General features: G+C 38.1%; 1 protein-coding gene across 1 annotated transcript in view; it reads right to left on the reverse strand.

Annotated features, from left to right (window-relative positions):
• Positions 1-449: 449 nt before the first annotated feature.
• The window catches only part of CYSLTR1 (cysteinyl leukotriene receptor 1), a 55,758-nt gene continuing 43,724 nt past the window's right edge, over positions 450-12,483 (reverse strand). The window contains exon 4 of the transcript XR_009349935.1: positions 450-698. The gene's annotated coding sequence lies outside the window, so the exon portion shown is untranslated. The remainder of the gene's footprint in view (positions 699-12,483) is intronic.

Genomic DNA, 12,483 nt, shown 5'->3' on the forward strand with positions numbered 1-12,483 from the left:
ATCTGAAGGCATCTTTAGGTCTAAAATGAGTCTCTTGTAAGCAGCATAAAGATTAATCTTGTTTTTTAATGCATTCTATGCATAAAACCCTAAGTATTTTGATTGGAGCATTTAGTTCATTTAAGTTCAAAATGATTACTGAAAGACATGAACTTAGTGTCATTTTGTTACCTGTGAAATTGGTGTTTCTGGTGATGTTCTCTCATCCTTTCTAGTCTTTGTTGCTTTGGTCTTTTTCTCTGCCTTCAAAGTGTCCCTTTAAAATTTCTTGCAGGTCCAGTTTAGTGGTCATGAACTCCTTTACTTTTTGTTTGCCTGAGAAACTGTCTCCTTCTATTCTGAATGATAGCCTTGTTGGATAAAGAATATTGGCTGCATATTTTTCCCATTCAGCACATTGAATATTTCCTTCCATCCTCTCTGACCTGCCATGTCTTTGTGAGTCTAATCTGCCCTTCCTTGTAGTTTAAGGACCTTTTTCCTCTTGCTGTTTTCAGGATTAATTCCTTGGCTGTGGTTTTGTGAATTTGACTATGATATGACTTGGTGATGGTCCACTTTTGTTGAATTTAATGGGAGTTTTCTGTGCTTCTTGGATTTTGATGTCTGTGTCCTTCCCCAAATTCAAGAAATTTTCAGCTATGAATTGTCAAATAAATCTTCTGCCCCTTTACCTCTCTCTTCATCTTCTGGGATGCCTATGGATAAGATGTTATTACATTTAAAAAAATATTTTATTTATTTATTTGACAGAGAGAGAGAGAAATCACAAGTAGACAGAGGCAGGTAGAGAGAGAGGGAGAAGCAGGCTCCCCGCTGAGCAGAGAGCCTGATGCAGGGCTCGATTCCAGGACCCTGAGATCATGACCTGAGCTGAAGGCAAAGGCCTAAACCACTGAGCCACCCAGGTGCCCCAAGATGTTATTACATTTTAATAAGACTCTGTGTTCCCTAAGTCTACCTTCATGATCCATTACCTTTCTTTCCCTCTTCTTTTCAGCTTTATTATTTTACATAATTTTAAATTCTACATCACTGAGTCACTCCTCTGCTTCATGCATCCTTATTTTTATGGCCTCTACTTGGGACTACACCTCAATATAGCATTTTTAATTTTGACCCTTCTAGGTTTTAGCTCTTTTATCTCTGCAGTAAGGGATTTTCTAGTGTCTTCTATACTTTTTTTGAAGCCAGCTAGCATCCTTACAACCTTTGTTTTAAATTCTAGTTCAGACATCTTATGTATATCTGTATTGATTGAATCCTTGCCCATGAGTTCTGTCTTGTGTTGTTTCTCGAGGGAATTCACCCTCGAGATTCACCCTCTACCTTTTTGTCCAGAAAAGGAAAGAAGAAAGAGAAAAAAAAAAAAGCCCACCAAAAAATGAACAAGCAAAAAACAAAGCAAAAAGCAAAGAAAATGAAGAAAAACAAACAAACAAAAAACCGAGGAAAACAGAAGCACAAAACAAGAAAAAACAAATTTGATTGAGTGTGTTTTTGTGTGCTTGCTAAGAGTATAGATTCAAAAAAAATAAAAATAAAATGAAATATAGTAAAATGTATGTAGAGAAAAAATATGAAAATTTATATATAAATTTTAACATTAATAATGAAAAATTAAAAAAGGAATTAGAAGATATAAGAAAATAAATGAATGAATAATAATGAAATAAATAAACGAATAATAATAAAATAAATACACAAAACTTAAAAGGAAGCTTGAGCCTATTTCGCCTAGAGCTGAAGCTTTGCATGACCCTATGATAAAAAAACTCGGAGTGAGCTAGTTGTTTGTGCTGGTCTTCTGGGGGAGGAGCCTGCTGAGCCGATTTTCAGGCTGACTTGCTTCAGTGGAAAATTCTCCACTGAGCAGGTGAATGGGGTTTATGCAGCTTGGCCTTCACTAGGTGGCACTGTTTTGTTTCCTGAGGGCTTTCAGCACTGATGGATGGGATAAAAATGGTCGTGCTGAGCTCACTAGCCTGGAAGGTGAATGCTCACACCCTCTACTCTTCAGTGAGGCCTCACAGAAAAGAAACCAATCACCATATTGTGTCCCCGGTTTCCATCTTAACCCTGCCCATGGCTGAGCCTTTTAATCTCAGACCTAGTGTGACCTAGTTTCAAAACTGTAAATCTCAGGGATGCCTGTGGTGGGGTCCAGCACTGTTCCTCTCCAGGATAATTTTGCCTTGTTTGCAGGCCCATTCCAAGAAAGTGGTCTAATGACTACCAGTCAGTTTGCAGTTCATAATGGAAAGGCAGCACCAAGACCAACTGCTCTCTGCTGTATTCCCAGCTCCTATGTGTGGGAATAGTGCAGCCCTTTGGCCCCACCTGTTCTTCTGTGACCCAGGGATCCTCAGCTCATGGTTTTACTTCTGTCCCTTTTTGCCACCTGAACATCTTTCTGCCAAGCACATCCCCCACAGCAGTGAACTGAAAAGTTCAGATTTTGCTCTCCACCACTTCTAATACTTTGCAGTAGTCTCCATAAACAGGCTTCCTCCCAACCACCATATCCACAGCTGTGTCTCTCCCAAGTGCACCTCCTATCTTCCATAAGGTGGTTGCTTTTCTACTTATAGACTTGCAGTTTCTGTTATCTCAAATCTCTGATTGACTTCTTGGATGTTCAGAACAATCTGATAATTATCTAGCTGTCTTCCAGGGGTGAAATAAGCTCAGCGTCCTCCTATTCCTCTGCCATCTTATCTGTTCCCCCTAATCTTTAATTTTAATGTTGTCTGTGGTTGTAAGAGACCACTAATCTTTCAAGGTAGGACCAGAAAAAAAATCCATCACGCCAAAATAAAAGTACTATGAGTATTCAGGAATAATTAAAATGGTTATTTTTGTCTACCTATAATGCAATGACACTGGCAATAGAAAACGTTTATTTTTCTACTTTATATATTTAATAATACAACTTTCTTTGCCAAAAGGACAGTTTTCTATTGGATAATTTAGTTGTGTTATATTTCAAATATAGTGATAGTGACATTTCTTAAGTGGAGAAACTAGCTTCATAAGAAAAGCAATAAAGATCAGGTGCTTGGGGATACAAATTTAAATGTCAATTGAGGAAGTGTTTTATGTGAATCTGTTTGATAAAAGTTAATTGTGCTTTTGTAATTTAGAGTAGAAGTATGTACTCGTGATTTGGTAGAGTTTTCATGGAACGGATTATATGAAGGAATTTATACAGTTCAGAGAAAAGAGTAGAAATAAACAGATGAATGAGGAGTTAGAATTTGCCTTCTAATTTATTTGGGGTATCAGAGTTCTAGGTAAATCAAAAAAAAGTCTTGAATTTTGCATCTCAGAAACATTTTGCAATTATTTAAATTAAAATAATTTTTTAAATTTTAATTTTTAATTCATGTATAATCAACACACAATGTTATATTAGTTTTGGTGTGTTATGTAATAACTCAAGAGTTCTATATATTACTTGTGCTCATTACCATAAGTGTACTCTTAGTCTCATCCCCCTATTTCACTCCTCTTTCCACCCAACTCCTTTCTGCCAACCACGAATAGTTTTCTATATTTAAGTATTTTTTGTCTCTTCTATTTGCTTTGTTTCCTAAATTCCACAAATGAGTGACATCATATGGTATTTGTCTTTCTTTGACTGACTTATTTCACTTAGCATTATACCATCTAAATCCATCCAAGTTGTTGCAAATGACAAGGTTTCATTCTTTGTTATGGTTGATTAATACTTCATTGTATAAAATATAAGACCTGAAACCATAAGAATTCTAGTAGAGAGCACAGGAGGTAATTTCTGTGACATCGGTTTTAGCAATAATTTTTTAGATATGTTTCCTGGAGGCAAGGGAAACAAAAGCAAAAATAAGCTATCCAGGATACATCAAAATAAAGTTTTGAGAGAGCAAAATAAACAATAAAACTAAAAAAACAATCTACTGAATTGGAGAAATTATTTTCAAATGACATATCCAATAAGGAGTTAATATCCAAAGTATATAAAGAATGTATACAACTCAACACACATACTCAAATTAAAAATAGGCAGAAGATATGAACAGACATTTCTCCAAAAAGGCATGTAGATGGTGAATAGACACATGAAAACATGCTCAACATCACTTATCATCAGGGAAATTTAAATAAAAACTACAATGAGATATTGTCTCACACATATCAGAATTGTTAAAATCAACAACACAAGAAACAACAACTGTTGGTGAGGATGTAGAGAAAAAGGAACACTTGTGTACTTGGTGGGAATCCAAACTGGCATAGCTACTATGTAAAATAGTATGAAGGTTCCTCAAAAATTTAAAAATAGAATTACCATATGATCCAGTAATTGCACTATTGGGTATTTATCCAAAGAATACAAAACATGAATTTGAAAGTATACATGCTCCCCTATATTTAGTGCAGCATTTTTTACAATAGCAAAATTGTGGAAGCAGCCCATATCTTCAATAGATGAATGGATAAGGAAGATATCATGTGTATTTTCAATGGAATATCAGTCATCTACAATAAAGAATGTAAGCAAAACAAATGAACAAAGGAAAAAAAAGAGTAAAGTCAAGAAACAGACCCTTTACTGTAGAGAACAAACAGGTGGTTACCAGAGGGGAGTTGTGTGGGGCGATAAATGAAGTAAGTAATGTGGCTTAAGAGGACACTTTTCTTGATTAGCACTGTGTAATGCATATAATTGTTGAATCATTACATTGTACAATATTCTTCATCCATTAATTTATGGATGGACACTTGGATTTCTTCTGTATCATGGCTATTATAAATATTTTTGCAGTAAACATTAGGTGTGCATTCATCTTTCTGAGTAAGTGTTTTTTTTTCTTCTTTGGGTATATTCCCAGTAGTGGAATTACTGGATCATACAGTTATTCTATTTTTAATTTTTTGAGGAACCTCCATACTATTTTCCATAGGAGCTACACCAGTTTACATTGCCACCAATAGTTTATGAGGGTTCCCTTTTCTCCACATCCTCACCAACATTTGTTATTTCTTGTAGTTTTGATTTTATCCACTCTGAAAGGTGTGAGGTGATATCCCACTGTGGTTTTGATTTGCATTTCTCTGATGGTTAGTGATGCTGAGCATCTTTTCATGTGTGTTGGCCACCTGTAAGTCCTCTTGAGAAAAATGTCTTTTTAGGGGCATGTGGGTGACTCAGTTGGTTGAGCTTGATTTCAGCTCAGTTCATGATCTTGGGATTGTGGTACTGAGTACTGCATGAGTGCCATGCTCAGTGAGAGTCTGCTTGAAATTCTTTCCCTCTGCCTTCCTCAAATTCATGTGCACACACACTCTCTCTAAAATGAATAAATTGTGAGAGGCCGAAATAAGGCTTGAGATGAGGACCAAACCAGGCCCTGACTCGTGCTTCCTTTAAAGTCTGAATAGCCTAACAAAAGGTTTAGGACCGGAAAAGTTGAGTAGCACTGAGAAAGGGTCTGTGCTATGTGTTGTGCGCTCGCCTATGTGACTTCCTACACGCTTGCTAAACAAATGAGAGCAATTCGGTTGGGGACAAAAGTTCGTTGCTGGTCCTTGCTGCCCTAGTACAGCCCATAAATTACTTTCAGGCTTGCTGTATCAATACAGAACAATTGTACTGGCATCAGCCATTTGGCGTCACAAGGTCTGCTTATAGTTAAATGTGAAACTTATTATGGGAACTCAATGGTTGTTTAACTAGACACAGGTGTGTTGCTTCTCCTATTATCACTATATATATGGCCTTAATGCTTTGAATAAACTTAGCACTGTTGGACATCCTCCTCAGTGCTCTCCTGCCCCCATCTCTCTGTTTCTCGAGTTCTTTTCTTCATCCTCTTACCCTCACATTCCTGATTGATTTGTTGCGCTGACTGCAACAATAAATAAATCCTTAAAAAAGAAAAAATCTTTTAAAGTTTTCCACATTTAAAAAAATTACATTGAGGGGGAGGAGTCAGGATGGCAGAGATGTAGCAGGCTGAGACTACGTCAGCTAGCAGGAGATCAGCTAGATAGCTTATCTAGAGATTGCAAACACCTGCAAATCCATTGGCAGATCAAAGAGAAGAACAGCAATTCTGGAAACAGAAAAACAACCACTTTCTGAAAGGTAGGACTGGCGGAGAAGTGAATCCAAAGCGACGGGAAGATAGACCCCGGGGAGAGGAGCCAGCTCCCGGCAAGCGTCAGAGCAATGGAGCACAAAATCAGGACTTTTAATAGTCTGTTCTGCTGAGGGTCATCGCTCCAGAGGCTAAACCAGGGCGAAGCCCACGTGGGGTCAGCGTGGCCTCAGGTCCCACAGGGTCACAGAAGGATTGGGGGTGTCTGAGTGTCGCAGAGCTTGCGGGTATTGGAACGGGAAAGCGGGCTACAGAGACAGAGCCGACAGTAGGATCACAGCTCGGGGTTACCTTGAACCGGTCGCAGGCTCGGTGAGCTCGGAGTGCGGCCAGAGGTCAGGCAGACGGGAGTTACTGGGCGCTGTTCTCTGAGGGCGCACTGAGGAGTGGGGCCCTGGGCTATTGGCTCCTCTGGGCCAGAGACCAGGAGGCTGCCATTTGTATTCCTGTCCTCTAGAACTCTATGGAAAGCGCTCAGGGAACAAAAGCTCCTGAAAGCAAACCTGAGCGGATTACTCAGCCCGGCCCCTGGTAAGGGCGGTGCAATACCGCCTGGGGTAAAGACACTTGAGAATCACTACACCAGGCCCCTCCCCCAAAAGATCAACAAGAAATCCAGCCAGGACCAAGTTCACCTACCAAGGAGTGCGGTTTCAATACCAAGGAGAGCAGCAGAATTCCAGAGGAGGAGAAAGCAAAGCATGGAACTCATGGCTTTCTCCCTGTGATTTTTCAGTCTTGCAGTTAATTTAATCTTTTTCTTTTTCATTTTTTTCTCTTCTTCTGCTAAAATTTTTTTAACCTTTACACTTTTCTTTTTTAACGTTTTTTAACTAGTTTATCTAATATATATTTTTTCTTTTTTATATTTTTCTTTATTCATTTTCTTTTTTAAATTCTTTTCTTTTCTTTTTTCTCTTTCTTTCTTTTTGAACCTCTTTTTATCCCCTTTCTCCCCCCTCACGATTTGGGATCTCTTCTGATTTGGTTAAAGCATATTTTCCTGGGGCTGTTGCCACCCTTTTAGTATTTTACTTGCTCCTTCATATACTCTTATCTGGACAAAATGACAAGGAGGAAAAATTCACCACACACACAAAAAAAGAACAATAGGCAGTACTGAAGGCTGGGGACCTAATCAATACAGACATTGGTATTATGTCAGATCTAGAGTTCAGAATGACAATTCTCAAGGTTCTAGCCGGGCTCAAAAAAGGCATGGAAGATATTAGAGAAATCCTCTCAGGAGATATAAAAGCCCTTTCTGGAGAAATAAAAGACTAAAATCTAACCAAGTTGAAATAAAAAAAGCTATTATGAGGTGCAATAAAAAATGGAGGCTCTCATTGCTAGGATAAATGAGGCAGAATAAAGAATTAGCGATACAGAAGACCAAATGACAGAGAAAAAAGAAGCTGAGCAAAAGAGGGACAAACAGCTACTGGACCATGAGGGGAGAATTCGAGAGATAAATGACACCATAAGACGAAACAACATTAGAATAATTGGGATTCCAGAAGAGGAAAGAGAGAGGGGAGCAGAAGGTATACTGGAGAGAATTATTGGGGAGAATTTCCCCAATATGGCAAAGAGAACTAGCATCAAAATTCAGGAGGTTCAGAGAATGCCCCTCAAAATCAATAAGAATAGGCCCACACCTTGTCACCTAATAGTAAAATTTACAAGTCTCAGTAACAAAGAGAAAATCCTGAAAGCAGCCCGGGAAAAGAAGTCTGTAACATACAATGGTAAAAATATTAGATTGGCAGCTGACTTATCCACAGAGACCTGGCAGGCCAGAAAGAGCTGGCATGATATTTTCAGAGCACTAAACAAGAAAAACATGCAGCCAAGAATACTATAACCAGCTAGGCTATCATTGAAAAGAGAAGGAGAGATTAAAAGCTTCCAGGACAAACAAAAACTGAAAGAATTTGCAAACACCAAACCATCTCTACAGGAAATATTGAAAAGGGTACTCTATGCAAAGAGAGAGCCTACAAGGGGTAGATCAGAAAGGAACAGAGACCATATACAGTAACAGTCACCTTACAGGCAATACAGTGGCACTAAATTCATATCTCTCAGTAGTTACCCTGAATGTTAATTGGCTAAATGCCCCAATCAAAAGACACAGGGTATCAGAATGGATAAAAAAACAAAACCCATCTATATGTTGCCTCCAAGAAACTCATTTTAAGCCCGAAGACACCGCCAGATTTAAAGTGAGGGGGTGGAAAAGAATTTACCATGCTAATGGACATCAGAAGAAAGCAGGAGTGGCAATCCTTATATCAGATCAATTAGATTTTAAGCCAAGGACTATAATAAGAGATGAGGAAGGACACTATATCATACTCAAAGGGTCTGTCCATCAAGAAGATCTAACAATTTTAAAGATCTATGCCCCCAACGTGGGAGCAGCCAACTATATAAACCAATTAATAACAAAATCAAAGAAGCACAGAAACAATAATACAATAATAGTAGGGGACTTTAACACTCCCCTCACTGAAATGGACAGATCATCCAAGCAAAAGATCAGCAAGGAAATAAAGGCCTTAAACGACACACTGGACCAGATGGACATCACAGATATATTCAGAACATTTCATCCCAAAGCAACAGTATACACATTCTTCTCTAGTGCACATGGAACATTCTCCAGAATAGATCACATCCTCGGTCCTAAATCAGGACTCAACCAGTATCAAAAGACTGGGATCATTCCCTGCATATTTTCAGACCACAATGCTCTAAAGCTAGAACTCAACCACAAAAAGAAGTTTGAAAAGAACCCAAATACATGGAGACTAAACAGCATCCTTCTAAAGAATGAATGGGTCAACCGGGAAATTAAAGAAGAATTGAAAAAAATCATGGAAACAAATGATAATGAAAATGCAACAGTTCAAAATCTGTGGGACACAACAAAGGCAGTCCTGAGAGGAAAATATATAGCAATACAAGCCTTTCTCAAGAAACAAGAAAGGTCTCAGGTACACAACCTAACCCTACACATAAAGGAGCTGGAGAAAGAACAAGAAAGAAACCCTAAGCCCAGCAGGAGAAGAGAAATCATAAAGGTCAAAGCAGAAATCAATGAAATAGAAACCAAAAAAAAACAATAAAAGAAATCAATGAAATTAGGAGCTGGTTCATTGGAAGAATTAATAAAATTGATAAACCCCTGGCCAGACTTATCAAAAAGAAAAGAGAAATGACGCAAATAAATAAAATCATGAATGAAAGAGTAGAGATCACAACTAACACCAAAGAAATACAAACTATTATAAGCACATACTATGAGCAACTCTACACCAACAAAATTGACAATCTGGAAGAAATGGATGCATTCCTAGAAACGTATAAACGACCACAACTGAACCAGGAAGAAATAGAAAGCCTGAACAGACCCATAACCAGTAAGGAGATAGAAACAGTCATTAAAAATCTCCAAACAAACAAAAGCCCAGGGCCAGACGGCTTCCCGGGGGAATTCTACCAAACATTTAAAGAAGAACTAATTCCTATTCTCCTGAAACTGTTCCAAAAAATAGAAATGGAAGGAGAACTTCCAAACTCATTTTATGAGGCCAGCATCACCTTGATCCCAAAACCAGACAAGGATCCCATCAAAAAAGAGAGCTATAGACCAATATCCCTGATGAATAGAGATGCAATAATTCTCACCAAAATACTAGCCAATAGGATTCAACAGTACATTGAAAGGATTATTCATCATGACCAAGTGTGATATATTCCAGGACTGCAAGGTTGGTTCAACATCCGCAAATCAGTCAATATGATACAACACATCAATAAAAGAAAGAACAAGAACCATATGATACTCTCAATAGATGCTGAAAAAGCATTTGACAAAGTACATTATCCCTTCCTGATCAAAACTCTTCAAAGTGTAGGGATAGAGGGCACATACCTCAATATCATCAAAGCCATCTATGAAAAACCCACCGCAAATATCATTCTCAATGGAGAAAAACGGAAAGCTTTTCTGCTAAGGTCAGAAACACGGCAGGGATGTCCATTTTCACCACTGCTATTCAACATAGTACTAGAAGTCCTAGCCTCAGAAATCAGACAACAAAAGGAAATTAAAGGCATCCAAATCGGCAAAGAAGAAGTCAAATTATCACTCTTCACAGATGATATGATACTATATGTTGAAAACCCAAAAGTCTCCACTCTAAAACTGCTAGAACTTGTCCAGGCATTCAGTAAAGTGTCAGGATATAAAATCAATGCACAGAAATCAGTTGCATTTCTCTACACCAACAACAAGACAGAAGAAAGAGAAATTAAGGAGTCAATCCCATTTACAATTGCACCCCAAATCATAAGATACCTAGGAATAAACCTAACCAAAGAGGCTAAGAATCTATACTCAGAAAACTATAAAGTACTCATGAAAGAAATTGAGGAAGACACAAAGAAATGGAAAAATGTTCCATGCTCCGTGATTGGAAGAATAAATATTGTGAAAATGTCTATGCTACCTAAAGCAGTCTACATATTTAATGCAATTCCTATCAAAGTACCATCCAACTTTTTCAAAGAAATGGAAGAAATAATTCTAAAATTTATATGGAACCAGAAAAGACCTCGAATAGCCAAGGGGATATTGAAAAAGAAAGCCAAAGTTGGTGGCATCACAATTCCGGACTTCAAGCTCTATTACAAAGCTGTCATCATCAAGACAACATGGTACTGGCACAAAAACAAACCCATAGATCAACGGAACAGAATAGAGAGCCCAGAAATAGACCCTCAACTCTATGGTCAACTAATCTTTGACAAAGCAGGAAAGAATGTCCAATGGAAAAAAGACAGCCTCTTCTATAAATGGTGTTGGGAATGTTGGACAGCCACATGCAGAAAAATGAAATTGGACCATTTCCTTACACCACACACAAAAATAGACTCAAAATGGATGAAGGACATCAATGTGCGAAAGGAATCCATCAAAACCCTTGAGGAGAACAAAGGCAGCAACCTCTTCGACCTCAGGCACAGCAGTATCTTCCTAGGAACATTGCCAAAGGCAAGGGAAGCAAGGGCAAAAATGAACTATTGGGATTTCATCAATATCAAAAGCTTTTGCACAGCAAAGGAAACAGTTAACAAAATCAAAAGACAACAGACAGAATGGGAGAAGATATTTCCAAACGACATATCAGATAAAGGACTAGTGTCCAAAATCTATAAAGAACTTAGCAAACTCAACACCCAAAGAACAAATAATCCAATCAAGAAATGGGCAGAGGACATGAACAGACATTTCTGCAAAGATGACATCCAGATGGCCAACAGACACATGAAAAAGTGTTCCATATCACTCGGTCATCAGGGAAATACAAATCAAAACCACAATGAGATATCACCTCACTCCAGTCAGAATGTCTAAAATCTACAAGTCAGGAAATGACAGATGCTGGCGCGGATGCAGAGAAAGGGGAACCCTCCTACACTGTTGGTGGGAATGCAAGCTGGTGCAGCCACTCTGGAAAACAGCATGGAGGTTCCTCAAAATGTTGAAAATAGAACTGCCCTATGACCCAGCAATTGCACTACTGGGTATTTAACCTAAAGATACAAACATGGTGATCCAAAGGGGCACGTGCACCCGTATGTTTATAGCAGCAATATCCACAATAGCCAAACTATGGAAAGAACCTAGATGTCCATCAACAGATGAATGGATCAAGAAGAGGTGGTATATATACAGAATGGAATACTATGCAGACATCAAAAGAAATGACATCTTGCCATTTGCGACAACATGGATGGAACTAGAGCGTATCATGCTTAGCGAAATCAGTCAAGCAGAGAAAGACAACTATCATATGATCTCCCTGATTTGAAGAAGTGGTGATGCAACATGGGGGCTTAAGTGGATAGGAAAAGAATCAATGACACAAGATGGGATTGGGAGGGAGACAAACTGTAAGTGACTCTTAATCTCACAAAACAAACTGAGGGTTGCTGGGGGGGGGTTGGGAGAAGGGGGGTGGGGTTATGGACATTGGGGAGGGTATGTGCTTTGGTGAGTGCTGTGAAGTGTGTAAACCTGGCGATTCACAGACCTGTACCCCTGGGGATAAAAATATATGTTTATAAAAAATAAAAAATTAAAAAAAATTACATTAATTTATTTATTATTATTTATTTATATTGATTTATAAATATTCTCTTTATTCTCCAAGATTCTTCATAAGTATAAATCAGACAAGTAGTGGAAGGACCTATTTTTTTTGTTTAAAGTTTTAATTTAAATTCTAGTTATTTAATATGTAGTATAATATTGGTTTTGGAAGTAGTG

This window comes from Mustela lutreola, chromosome X (genome assembly GCF_030435805.1).
Source record: "Mustela lutreola isolate mMusLut2 chromosome X, mMusLut2.pri, whole genome shotgun sequence".
Taxonomy (NCBI): Eukaryota; Metazoa; Chordata; class Mammalia; order Carnivora; family Mustelidae; genus Mustela; species Mustela lutreola.